The sequence below is a fragment of the Lemur catta genome, chromosome 8 (genome assembly GCF_020740605.2).
Source record: "Lemur catta isolate mLemCat1 chromosome 8, mLemCat1.pri, whole genome shotgun sequence".
In the NCBI taxonomy this organism is placed as follows: Eukaryota; Metazoa; Chordata; class Mammalia; order Primates; family Lemuridae; genus Lemur; species Lemur catta.
In genome coordinates this window covers 72,777,385-72,791,579 of record NC_059135.1, presented here as the reverse complement: position 1 = coordinate 72,791,579, position 14,195 = coordinate 72,777,385, and the positions used below count along the sequence as shown (strand labels likewise).

General features: G+C 40.4%; 1 protein-coding gene across 4 annotated transcripts in view; it reads left to right on the top strand.

Moving 5' to 3' along the window:
* LYPD6B (LY6/PLAUR domain containing 6B) overlaps positions 1 to 14,195 on the top strand; it is a 160,546-nt gene that overhangs the window by 79,039 nt on the left and 67,312 nt on the right. The window lies entirely within an intron of this gene.

Genomic DNA, 14,195 nt, shown 5'->3' with positions numbered 1-14,195 from the left:
TCAGTATCTTCCCCTACTCATATCAGCTTTTTATGAAAGCCTTGGATTCAAAGCTATGCCTGAGAATGTTTGGACATAAAGGTAGTTGTTGATCTTAATTTGCAATCATGAATTCATTTCATCTCATGTGCTTTTATGTTATAGCTTCCTTAACGTCGTCAACATGAAAGTGCTTCAGACAGCTTTGAGTCCTAATCTTGTGGTTCTGTTCACTGAAGATAAGCAGCAATTTCTTGTTTTATTTTCCTGTGAGTCACTAATGGGTCTAAATAACCTCCTTAGTTGTACTGGCAGGACCAAGCAAAGAGAGAAAAGATGAGAAAGGAGGAGGAAAAAGAAAGAAGGAAAATAAGAAAGAATGAGCAAGTTTGAGAAAGATAAAGAGAAGGAGGAGAAGCCTCTTGGTGATCTAGGCTACTTACTACTTCAGGGCTGCAAATCTCCCGCATGATGATTTATGTGCCCAGAGTTAGGAAGGGCCCATCTTCAGGCCCCCTAAAGAAATTGTACAGTGTGATGGTCGCTTGTCTCCTATCTAAGTTTGAGGATCAAAGGATGGGAAAGGGCCCAGGGTGACCAGAGAGCTGGAAATTCCTGAGTCTTAAGTCACCATAAGTCACACAGAAAACTTCCCAGCGTGGGCCAAAGGACATCTGACCAGCAAAGTCTCTGGGAGAAAAGAGCTAAAAACGGAATGAGAGGCTAGAAAGAATTGATGATGAAAGTGCTTCTTTCAAAGAGAGAAACATCTCAGAAAAGTCCACAGAACCACAGAATCTTAGAGTAGACAGCATTCTCAGAAATTTTAGTCTTTCTGCTTTAGAGATGGGCAAACTGAGACCAGGACAGGGGAAGTGACACGCCCAAAGCTGCACAGTTGAGGGGCTGAGTAAAGCCACGCATTATGGGTCCTTTCCCTGCTGTTACGCTGCCATTTCAAGAAGCAGTCTTAGGCAAGTCAGGGCTGTGGTACATAGACTCAAGTGAAATAGGGCAGATAAGAGTTTATTTTGCTGAATGCTCAAAGAAGAACTGTGCCCAGAATGAAGTTTATTTTTTCTGGCCATGCCAGACTCCCTGTATGCAGCAAATAGAAGGAATGTTCTAGATGGAACCCAGGAAGCCTGGTACAGGCTAGCACTCAAAGGGTTCATGTGGAAATGAACTCACCTTCCATGTACCATGATTTGATTTCTGTTTGGGCAAAAGGAAAGGAACTTAGAAAAGCTACGTCGGTTAATAACAAGTAGAACATGATTCCACATGTTCTTTCTCCAGGGAAGGGGTTGGGTGCAGCTTGAATTGCTCAATCCCTGGCAGCTCTGACGGGTGCCTGGGGAAACCCCACGCTTTGGCTGCCTCTCCTTTTCTGCAGATGGAAGTGAACTCATTGGCAGCTATACCCCGAGAGGCAGAAAGGCTTCGGAACTCTTTTAGAGCTACTTAGCAAGGAGAGTTACTGCTGAAGACTGAGGACAACTTATTTCCGTCTTACAAATGTGCAGTTTGTTAACTGCACTTGGCCGTGCCCTGTTAAATTAGCCTTCCATTCTCGGTACCTTTTTGGAAGCATTTCTAGCGCTCTGCTTCACTGCTCCTTGGCAGGCGGTTTAGCAGAACACTTTGGTAGCAAGTGCCAAGACAGAATACTGAGACTTAGAACTAAGTCTGCTCAGAGCTGCTTGGCTCCTGTGGACTGATGCTTTTATTTATCTACTTATTTAAGAAAACATTTTCTATGGTACATTCCATTATGGTGACAGACCCAGAGCAATTATGGATAAGGAACTGTACTGCTTATTTAGTTATCTCATACAGTTCTCTTTTTACTTGGTTCTAGATCCCCAGTGACTTCAGTAGCTCACAGCTTCTCATTTCTGTGCACATCTGGGTCGCTTCCTCTTTAGCTAGACTTAACAAGATTTAAAGGGTCCCACACACTCATATTCAGGAAGATTACTGTTTTTGGCCAGAGAGATTCTGAATGCAAAGTGGCCTTGATGAACTGGGGCTGTGAGGTCATTTGGATGCAAAGCTATGCCTTAGAATATTTGGACATAAAGGTAGTTGTTGATCTTAATTTGCAATCATGAATTCATGATGATGAATGCCCATGTCATTGATAGTCCTTGGGTCTTAGTATGTCCCCTGCCCTCCCTGGACTTATATGCTGGAAAGAGAGGCAGTATAAATCTGTTCCACTGCAAGATTGTAGCCAGTCATTGCTGCTGATTTCTCATCTTTTTTTGTTTGTTTGTTTCAGAATATTATGGGGGTACAAACGCTTTGGTCACATAAATTGTACCGCCCGTGTCAAAGCTATAAGCGTGCCTATCCCCCAGACAGTGTGCCCCACACTGTTAGGTGTGAATTGGCCCATCCCCTCCTTCCCCCTCCCTCCTGCCAAGTCCCCAGTGAATGTTCCTTCTATATGTGCACATAAGTGTTGATCGGTTAGTACCAATTTAGTGGTCAGTACATGTGATGTTTTTCCATTCTTAGGATAATTCACTTGATTTCTCCTCTTTTTAAGAAACTTGTAGGGAATATTTTTGGTAACCGATTAGAGTGAGCATCTTTCAAAGTGTCAGAACCATTGAGTCAAAATACATTCAAATGTTGGTCTATAAGGTATAGTTGTAGACATATTGCTACAGGATTAACAGAAATTCCTGGGGCATTTGCTTTAATAGGCTTTGACTTTTTGTAGGATGCTGCTCTTTACTAAAATCAGGGAGAAGAGGATATTGGGAAAATGTCCTTTCTACCTTTAGTGTGCTTTGGTTTCAATATGAAGAGCATGGACGGAATGTGGGTGAGCTAAAAGAGTGAAATAATTTTAAAAAATCACATTCATTCAGCAAATATTTATTGAATGCCTCCTTGGGGCCAGATGTGTTGGAGATACAGTAGTGACAAAAACACAGTCCCTGCTCTCTGGGGCATATGTTCTAGGAAGGGAAGAGGGAAAACAAACATGCAAATATGTTTCTGGTGGCGACAAGTGCTGTGCAAAATAAATAAATGGAGTAAGGAAGATAAGAAAGAAAGGAAGGAAGGGAGGGAGGGAGGAGGGGAAGGGAGTGCTAGCAACCTAAGCAAGCAGAGAAGGGGGCTAGGGAAAGCTGTGCTATTCTGTGAAATATGGTCAGGAAAGGCCTTTCTGGAAAGGGGGCATTTGAGCAGATCGGATGGAAAGAAGGGGAGGGTCCTGTGGCTCTCAGCTGGAGAAGGACTGGGCAGAGGCACCAGGAGGATGGAGTTGGCTTCCCCTGCAGGCCTTCCCTGAAGGCACATCTTGCTACCCTGACTGATTGTGATTTATCAGTTGGATATTATCATTTTTACCATAGTTTTATGAAGTAGCTACTATTAAATGAGAATTACACATAGAATATACTTCATGAAAGCAATTGTTGTTATTGTTGGTAAACACCAAATTCATCATATTTCTATTACGTGGAAGTCTGCTTTTTTCAAAAGCCACAAAAAAGACTCCAACCTACCAAACTCTTTATCGCTTCTAAGGTATTTGTAGGCACAGAAAGCTATTCCTTGGGGGCTGAGAATGCTTACATAAATGTGGAGTTGTTTTATTGCCCCTGCAATTCAGATCACTAGAGAGTATTCGTCTGAAATAAAAGCAGGTTTGCTTGGGAATAGATTTGAATCAGTGATATAACTTGAAGTTATGCCAACAACCCCATTCTCTCACAGTGTATGATGTGCTGGAGGGAAAAGTTGGTATAGGAGGAGGCAAAGGAATGCACTGGCTTCACACTAGCCAAATCTGCAAGCAAGCCAGGACCCGTCTTGAAACCATATAGTCAATCTGGGTTGTCAATCACTATCTGCCAGCTCAGAGCCGCTTGATCAATATCTTTGGGGTTGACGTGCTGGAATAAACTTAGTGAAGCAGACAAGGTTAAGAATATGCTAAATTAATAAAATATTTTAATGTTTCTAAACCACAGTTACTTGGGAATCATGGAAAATATTCACAGCAACCATCTGCTCTTCAGAGATGACTCCCAGTTGTGTCTGATTTTCCCAGGGTGCCTTTGTAATACCCTTTGTAAGCTATTTTTAAAGAAATTCTGAGAGTTTCTTTTAGTTAAAGGATATTGTTTTATGAGTTTTCTGCGTATATTTAGATATGTGTATGTGTGAATAAATAAATATGTATTTTTTTCCCAAACTGTTTCTATGGAGGCCTAAAACATTTGTAAGGCAAGAATTAAGAAACATCAGAAATCAAATGAGAGATAATTTACTAAAAACCAGAGCTGGTATCTTATGTCACTTTAAGGGGGCACCCCCCCTTCCTGCTCCCTCCCACCCCTCTGTGCCCCAGGCTGAGGGAGGTGTCCTTCCTCTGAGGTCCCGGGTATCCTGTGTATGCCTCAGTCATAGTAGTAGCTACCTGCTAATTCAGTATTTTTCCGTGGCTTTCTGGAAGGCTAGCATTTGTACTTGGACTTAAAATCACCAGCAGTTTGCATGGTGCCTGACGTGCAGTAGAGGTTCCATTTACGTTTATGGAATCGATAGACGAATGAATGAGTTGTTAACGTTTATGTCTGAATCAGAACTTCCTGGTGACCAAAGCAAAAAAATGCATTGGTTTCACAGTTTTCATATGCGTGTACGTCTAAACAGACTATTACTTCAGAAGATACATTTTTCCTCCCCTTGGTGCTGAGTTCCTGAAAGCATTTACCTGATGAAACATGGTATAAAGGCAGTGAGTTTCATAAGAAATGTTATTTTCAACATTTCATAAGCTACCCTTGCCCTAGACCAAACGGCTTTTGGTAGAAACTTACAAGCTGGAGGCAACTGCAGCATCAAGAGATTCTGGGTCTTCATTGGCTTCTTAGCCGTTTCACTATTGGAGCATCTTTCCCAGGTGCCAATGGGTCCACAAGATGCCTTATTTTATGCCACCGGATTTTATTTTCTGGATTGCAACTATCTAATGGATCTTCTACTGAAAGATTTTATTGTGCTCGTAGACTGAGGCACTAAGTGAAACGTATGAATTAAGAAGAAACATCCAACAGAAAATAAATGGTGAGGGTGCGGCAGTCAGTTGAGGACTTGCAGCAGGCCTTAGCAGGGACTGCCTCCTCCAAATCCTGCAGAAACATTCACCCTTGCTGGCTGAGAGGCTTTATGAGAAAATAATTATTTTGTGAAGACAAATGTGAATACAGGTGAAAATAAGCTAATGAATATCTGCTTAATTAAAAAATATTTTTAAACCAGCTTCTTTAGGGGGAACAGTGCTAAGAAGCACTAAGATGCAGTTGCTGAGGGAAAGAAGATTGATTGATTTTTGCTGCGTATGTGCGGGCTGAGATAAGGAAAGAGGACGGGGAGGAAAATTAAAAGTTCCTTTGATCCAGCAAAAACAGTTCTTCATTTAAATGTTTTTGATGGATTCATTTTCTTCTACGTTGCATAATAAATTAATAGAGAAAGGCAGTTAAGTATTATAGTTGTGTTCTGAATCCCAAGGCAGGCTAAGGAGAGAGTGAAGGAAACAGATGTTTATTGAGCATCTACTATTTTCTAAGCATCTCGTAGAGAGTGTTAGATAATTTTCTTTTTCCTGAATTCTTATGGTAATCCAGTGAGTCAAAGAGAAGGAAACTGGATTAGTGAGGTTAAGTACATTGGAAAGATTATGCAGTTAGTGTATATATCAAAGCCAGGGTTGAAACCGTGTAAGTGTGTTCCAGTGCTCAGTGTACTATTATTTTATTTTTAAGATACTCCACTGGCTTTCTGTTTGCATGGGACCCACAGGAGCTTCAGAGCTTTTGCAAGGGGTTCGTTCAAGGGCACATCTGGCATTATATAAGCAGGAAAATATATATCTCCCAAATATATGTATGTCTCTATTTCAAAAATATGTAGCCATTTTGGGATTTATCAATTAAGAATTTATTTAAAAACATTACGTCTAAAATATAAACTCAACAAGAGCAGAGATTTCTGTATACTTTGTGTGATGTAACTCTCGTGCTTAGAACCAAGCTCAGCATAGCAGATGCTTGATAAATGTTTTTGCATACAAGAATGAAATATTCATTGTAGTTCTTAAATATGCCATGGTTTGTTTAATCAAGTTTCTATTAATAGACATTTAGATAGTTTTCATTTTTTTCTGTAAACACGTATATACTGCAGATAAATCCCCATACATACATCTTTGTAATTTATAAAGAAATGTTCTTTATTTCATTATAATAGATAACTGGATGTGAACTTGCTGGATCAAAGGAACACATATTTAAAATTTTAATAAAATCTTTCTGGGACAGTTTGACACAATGTATCAATGACACTGCCTCTAATACCATGTAAAATTATCTGTTTCACTTCAACCTGGCTGACAGTAGGAGTTAATCTTCTCACACTTTATAAAGTATCATTAAATTCCAAAATTCAGAAGGCTTATTGCTTCCTCTAAATCTCTATTTATCTTGCTTAGAAGGACAATATGTTGTGGCTTCTCTCCTGAGTTGAGGAGTTATGTGTGATGATATTATTCAATGAAATTAGTATTTTTAAACTCCAATTATGCTCTCTCTTCCACTCTCTGCACCCCAGTTTGAATATATGGATTCAATCTCTTGTTGTTGGTAAATATACGCCTAGGGAGGAAAAATAAGTCTAGAATTAGTTGCACATAATTAGCAAGTGGAATTTGACCACTTGCTGAGAAACCATGCATGCACTGCTAAACGAAATTTACCCTCTGTGGGAGTTATCTGCCATTAGGAATGTGCGATCTTTTGTTCCAGGCCCAACCAGCCAGTTCGAATGAATGCAACTCCATGGTATGTTCACATTGGCCGTTAAGGATGTAGAGAAGCAGCTACTCGCCTTGATCTTTGCCACATAAGCCTATGTGGATGAGAAATCCATCTGTGACCAGCAGATCTTTCCAGCTAGCAAGTAAAGCAGTGAACGTGGCCTTCTTGCATGGGTTTCAGCAAAGGATTTTAACAATGCACAGAAGCATGTGCTCAACATTCTCCAAACGAATGTTAGCAGTGCTGTATTTTCTAAAATGGTGTTCTCTTCTCTCATGCACATATGAAAGCCGTGTAAACTAGTATGTTCCTCTTTTTGCTTTGGTTACCAGGAAGTTCAGAACCAAATGTAAATCTTAATAACTCACTCATTCATTTATTCAATCAACATACATGGAGACCTTATTACACATAAGCACCCTGAAAAGTGCTGGCAATTCTGAACTCAAGGACACAGTGTCAGCCTTCCAGTGAGGTGGTCCGAGTTCCAACTCAGGAAGGAATGGTTTACTGCCTCCCGGAGCCCCTGGCTTTGGATGCCTGCCCTGGAAGGGGAGAGCCCAACTTTTCCCATGGAACGTAACCCGTTCTCCACTAAACTGATTAGCACTGGAAAGTAGGCAGCTCGTTTTCCTCTCGGGTACAGACAAAGGCTGCTGTTGTCCAAGGGCGAAGGGCCTTTGGTGATTTGATTAGCACACAGCCTGGCCCGTGCTGATTTTCAGATGGAGACCATCAGATATAATCTGACGCTTCATTAGGTTGACACTCTTCCTGCCCCCTCTTGTAATAATGTCACTGGAGCACTTAATAATTTTAGGTAAATGCTGTAAGCATACACTTCAGAGGTAACCCAGGGTCAGTGGTGACAGATGCTCGAAAAGGCAATTCTTTTCTCATTCCCTGCGCTGTTCAAAATATAACAAGCAAAGAGGTAGAATAATTGGGCAAGTTTAAGTGTAAGAGGAGCAGAACTTGAAGCAGTATAATGATTTTTTAATCTCTCATTCGAATTTTGAGTTTTTTAAGATCAAGGTGGCAATGAAATAAATTGGATGATTGCCATGGACTTGAAGAGAAGAGAAGGGCCCTTAAGTAATTGAAGATATATAATACGGACCATATTTATGAACTCCTCTCCACTTCCAGTGAAAATGGGAGACACATATATAAGTCTTATATTGATTCAAGGAGGAATTAGGTTAGACTATAAGAAGAACTTCCTAGAGACTGGAAAAGCATATGGGTGGGAAGCAAAGAAGTCTCTCCTCTTCCTTCCTTCCTGTTTCTCATACTCTCTCTTTTCTTCCTTTCTGTCTTTTAATAGTAAGCAGCTGTTGTCTTTACCGGAATTGGATTCCAGAAGTGGTTTATTGGGCTGACACCAGGCTGTGTGCAAATTCACAAAAGTATATAAACTGCTCTCAGAGGACCGTGTGGGTGTGGGTAAGAATTAGACAGGTATTTCTAAATTTACGGGGTGACAGGCCATGGTGGGGAAGGGCTGGGGACAGTGGAGCATTTATTTGGCCTGCTGCCCACACCTAACACCATCTTCTCTGGGAGTCGGAGCTGGGGAGGCTAAGGTGATGGGCGAGCTTGTGACTCAGTGCTTAAGGGGATGTGGGGCCCCCTTAAAGAACCAAAGTGTGGGGAATGCCTTTAGGGCAGAACTGTTTAGAAGTGGCAAGGTGATGAGACTTCTTTCTGTCCCTGTCATTCTCTGACGTAGGTAAGTGCCATTTCTGGGATAAGTGAGGCCCAGGGAAGGTGAATGGGAGAAGTCCAATAGGGGGCTGAATTTGACAGGATTGAGGGGTGTCCAGCCAGGGGATGGGCAGCTGGATGCTTGACCCTCAGGGACTCAGGCAGATCTGGCTCACACCTGCCGGGCCATGAGGGCCAATGTCCTTCCCATACTCTTAGATTCAAATAACTTCTTTAAACTCGTGCTTGCTTTTAGAATTCTTGTACTTGTGTAGCATTGGTGTTTTATTACCCATACCATCTGAAAGAAGGTTTTACCTTCCTTTTAGGATTGGGTGACTAAGAAAATAAATGACATTTCTAAACCCACAGTGTGTTAGCCTGGTGATTTCAAAATAAACCCAGCATCATGGTACAAATCCTTTCTTCATCCTTGAGTTTCCTCTTTTTCCAAAAAGAACTTTTCTTCATTTGTCCTATCTTTGATCATCAGCTAGGCATAAAAGATGAGAGAAAGCTGCAGTTTGCAAAAATAAACAAACACTTTAGGAAGAGTTTGGCCAAAACATAAAGAAAACTATGCTCTAGAGTTCCCGTCTGCAAAATTTATTTTATTTATGGGGAAAATACTTACTTGGTACCTACTGTGTGCTACGAGGTACTAGTAGAGAGCAGTAAACCAAGTCCCTCTCCTCATGGGGCTTATCTTCTAATGTGGGAGGCCAGCATATAAGCACAAAGGTCATGTCAGATCTTGGTAAGTGATGAAAAAAGAAAAAAAACAGGGTAAAGAGATAGACTGGGAGGGTGACACTGTCTTAGATAAGCTGGCCAGGGCCAGCCTTTCTGACTAAGTGACATTTGGGCAGAGAACTTAGTGAATCCAGGGAATAAGCCATGTGACTGGGTGGGAGCGTTCCAGGAAACAGGAACAGTGCATGCAAATGTCCTGAGGCAGGGCCAGAACGTGCTTGGTGTGTCCACATGGGGTTAGGGAGGGAGAAAAAGAGAGATAGCCGTCCGTGGATTGTCAAGTTGCTCTGCCACGAAAGGAAACAGTCTCTCATTTGTTCATACCCTGCTGTTTTGACTGAGCACCTTTACATATAGCAGTTCAATAAGGAACCTCTTGAAAACCTTGTTGAACGTGTTTGCTGGTTTAAGTGTACAGACACGTTAGCCCTGACAGTTCATAAATAAAGGAATTTAAAGGGAATGTGGGAAGGAATTTGGAATTTCTGCAATAAGTTTATTAGGCTTATCACTACAGACTTCATTTTCTTTAGATAGTATATTTTAAATGAACAAATAAAATGATTAAGAGCTTTTGCCTATTTATTATTTGAATACTAATACATGGACATAGTAAAAATGCAAATATTACAAAAAGGTATTTCGTGAAAGTAGGTCTCTTCTGTCTCCCAGTACTTCTTTCCGGAAGCAACTACTGTTAGCAGATTCTTAGGTATGTTTCTAGAATGTAGATACCCTTCTCCTTATCAAAATTAGGATTATGACTATGCACATTGTTCTGCATCTCACAGATCTTGGAGCTCTTCCATATCAGTAAACATGGAGTTGCATCATTGTTGTTAATATTCACCTGTATGAGAAGACCACAATTTAGTCATTCCCACACTGATGGACATTAAGGTTTTTATATCTTTTGCTATAATAACCAACACTGTGATGAAGATCTTTGTACATTCTTATTTTTGTACGTTTGTTAAATGTCTCCATAGGAAAAATTCCTAGAAGTGGACTGGAAGCAAAGGGGAAATGTATATTTTAAATCTTGATATTCTATCAATTTACCGCCCCCCCATAGCCGAGAGTCCCATTTTCTTACATCCTCACCAAGACAGTGTGTTACTATTATTTTGTATTTGCAGTGTGATTAAAAAATGCTATTTCATTGTAGTTTAATTTGCATTTCTCTCTGAGTGAACTTGAATTCCGAGATAAACGATACTGTATTTTGGTCAAGGAATGTTGCCTCTATGACCCTGGTTCTTTGAAATCCTTGGCAACTAGTACATGGTCAATTTTATAAATAAATACTCCTGTGTACTTAAAAAAAAATATGAATTCTGTTCACAGGGAGTAGGGTTTTATACATATTTTTGGATTAATCTTGCTGGTCAAGTTATTCACATCATTTATTGTCCTACTCATTCTTACCTACATCTTTTCTCAGACCACTTCTCTCAGAAGAGAACATCTCCCATTCTGATTGTGCATTTTTCTATTTATCCTTATAGTTGTCAGTTTTCCCTTTATGGTTTTGTAGGCTATGTTTAGGGACATTGAAATTATTTCTTGTTGGTGTATTGTGAACATAATTGTTACTTTTTGGCTCTGTTCTCAGTATTGCTACACTAGCTTTTTTTTTTTTTTTTTTAAGTTACTGTTTGGCGTATCTTTTTCATTTACTTTATTCTTCATGTATCTTGTATCATTTTGTTCTGTTCTAGAAGTGTCATATGCAAATCATGTATCAATGAATCATATTTGTAAACCCATTCAGCATTTTGTCTGCTAAGTTAATTTAATATGTCCATAGATTCTGAATTACTGATATATTTGAATTTATTTCTGCCATGTTATTTTGTGTTTGTTGTATATTAATAAAATCTTTCTTATTTTCTTCTTCTTGTTTTTTTTTTTTTTTGCAATGACAAAAACTTCCTGCCTTCTGCTAGATTATCAAGTTTTCATTTGTCCTACGCCATCCGATACCTAATTGGAAGCTGCTTCCTAGGGCAGCTGTAACAAAGGAATACAAGCTGGGTGGCTCAGAACAACAGAAATTTATTCTCTCATGGTTCTTCTGGAGGCTAAAAGTCTGAAATCAAGGTTTTGGCAGGGCCCTGCTTCCTCTAAAACATGTAGAGAAATCTTTCTTTGCCTCTTTCTAGCATCTGGTGGTTTGCTGGCAATCTTTGGCAGTGCTTGGTCTGCAGCTGCATGGCTCCATTCTCATCTGCACAGTGAGTTAGCTGCTGCTAGAGGGAGAAAAAATAGTACTGATCTGGAATACTCACATCTGTACTGCTGTGACAATTAACTGATACCTTAACATCCAGATTCAATCTGCTATAGCTCACCTTATAGGCTCCTGTATGTGCAACCCTGCTGTATATTAGAAACTTCTGGTCAGCTTTTTAAAAAGTACTGGTATTCTGCCCAAGTTCACCCAAACCAGTTGAATTAGAATGTCTGTTGGTGTGGCTCTGGGCATTGGTATTTATTGGAAGCTCCTCAGGTGATTTCATTGTGCTGTCAGGGTCCAGACCCTCTGTGGAAGACAATTTGGACAATATCTGTTGAGTACTGCTGTCTGCGGCTAGTCCTGGGCCGGACCTGGGAGGCACGTGTGAAGGAGGCCCTGGGGGCAGCCACCTTGCTTTTTCCAGGATTGTGGTCTGGTTCCATGGCGTTTACTGAGGGTCTTACACCAGGGGCTCAGTGAATATTTGTTAATTGGTTGACTGAATCGTAGATCACTCATATGCTGCCTGGGATACGAGTGGAAGAAGTTAGGAATGAGAAGGGAGTTGGAGGGTGGCAGCCAAATATTACATTAGGGGACAAGAGATACTGCATCCTTAACACTCAACCCTTATTTTTGCTGCTTTCTTTTGTATTTGCTGTGTACAATGCTTATCAACCCTTCCCCACACAGATACCCTTTTCTTATTTCCTGCTTTCTCTCTCTCTCCCTCTTTTTTTTTTTTTTTTTAGAGACACGGTCTTGCTATGTTGCCCAGGCTGGCCTCCTGGGCTCAAGTGACCTCCTACCTCAGCCTCTCAGGTAGCTGGGATTACAGGTACACACCACTGTGCCTGGCTTTCTGCCTTCTTTTGGACTAATTAAATATTTTTTAATCTACTTTTTTCTTTTCTACCTCTTTTATAAGCTACATAACTTAATTATATTCTTTAGGAACTATCCCTATTTTAAAAAATTAATAAACCTTTTACTTTAGAATAGTTAGAGATATATGGAAAAGTTGAAAAGATAGTACCGAGAATTCCTACATACCTTGCATCTAGTTTCTGCTATTATTAACATCTTACATTAGTATGGTACATCGGTCACAATTAATGAGCCAATAATGATACATTATTATTAGCTAACATCTGTGTTTATTTAGATTTCCTTAGTTTTTCCTTACTGTCCTTTATCTGTCCCAAGGTCCCATCTAGGAGACCACATTACATTTATGGGTTCCCAATTTTTTTCTTATATTCATAAATACATTTGTTTTCCAGCAGAGTTTAACTTGTTAGCTTTCTATTGTGTAAGACAAGAGAATATTAACACACTTTAATTCCCTTTTGTTTTTCCATCCCAACTTCTTGGCTGGCAGTATGTAAATTTTGGTTCCAACTTGTTTTTAGGACTGTAAATGCTGACGAGTTTATGATGTGGGCAAGGACTTTCAGAAATGGCAATTCTTGGTCTTCCTGTGCTGAGGATATGAGTGAAAAGAAAACTACATGTCTATACCACCAAGTTTTGGCTATATTATTTCAAAAGTTAGCAATCTGTGTTCTAAAATTGCAAAATGATGCATAAGAAGAATCACCCCACCCTTACCCCAAAAGAATGGCAAAGGAAATTAACTATCAGTGACAATAACTTGTCCCTTCAATCTCAGCAGTTCTAGACTCAGATCTCGCTTTCCAGTTGTGTCTTTTGAGGCACATAAAGACAGAATCATCAGGAGATGCAGTAAATAACCCCCACAGAGTTTAATTGTTTTTTAAATTGCAATTATAACTAATTAAATGCTAAGATGTGAACAGCTGCACAAGAATATTTAACAGATTTCTTGGCATCATCCCCACTTTTGATAACACTTTTAAAAGGCTAGCTTATGGAAATACATAGTGAGTGGTTATTTTATGTTTTCATATCAGAAGCTGAAAAACCAACCTGAAAATTGGCAAAGAAAGAATTCTCTGGTTTTTCTAAGCCACTCATTTTAGGTCACTGCAGCCTGCAGACAGCCGTGACACACAGCATAACTGGGTGCCTAGGAGTGGTCAGCGGGCCCTGCAAGATGAGGTGAGGTCAGTTCAAACCGGTGATGAGGGCGTCTTGCTGGGGAATCCTTGCATTCAGCACACATGGATTAAGCTTTGTGTACCCATCACTGTGTTAGAACTGGGACCCCAGGGTGAGGTAAGTTATGACTTCTGCCTCGGAGAACTCACAGTGTGGTGGGGAAGATGGACTGGTTCATCAGTGGCCAGTCTCTGACGCAGGGGGTGGCAGACTGTGGCCCGAGGGCCAAAGCCAGCCTGCCACCTGTTTCTGTAGGGCCCCTGAGCCAAGGATGATTTTAGGAAGCAGAGAAGAAACAGGGTTGGGCGTTGGGTCTACTGTCACTGCTTTTTTTGGCATTTGTGGCCAAATTGGAGCCTCTATCCCTATCTGGCTCTTTAGATAAAGGACTAATATTTTAAGGGTTAGAACTGCAGCATACTAATGAGGCTCTATCAGCAAAGAGGAGGCACAGCTAAGCCTAATGGGGGCAGAGAGTCACTCCCATAAGAGGAGATACTATAGGAACAAACATCTAATCCTCTTCCACTCGATATGCCTTTAAATACACCAACTTTCATGTTGTGCATCCCTGATTTTTATTTTCTTTT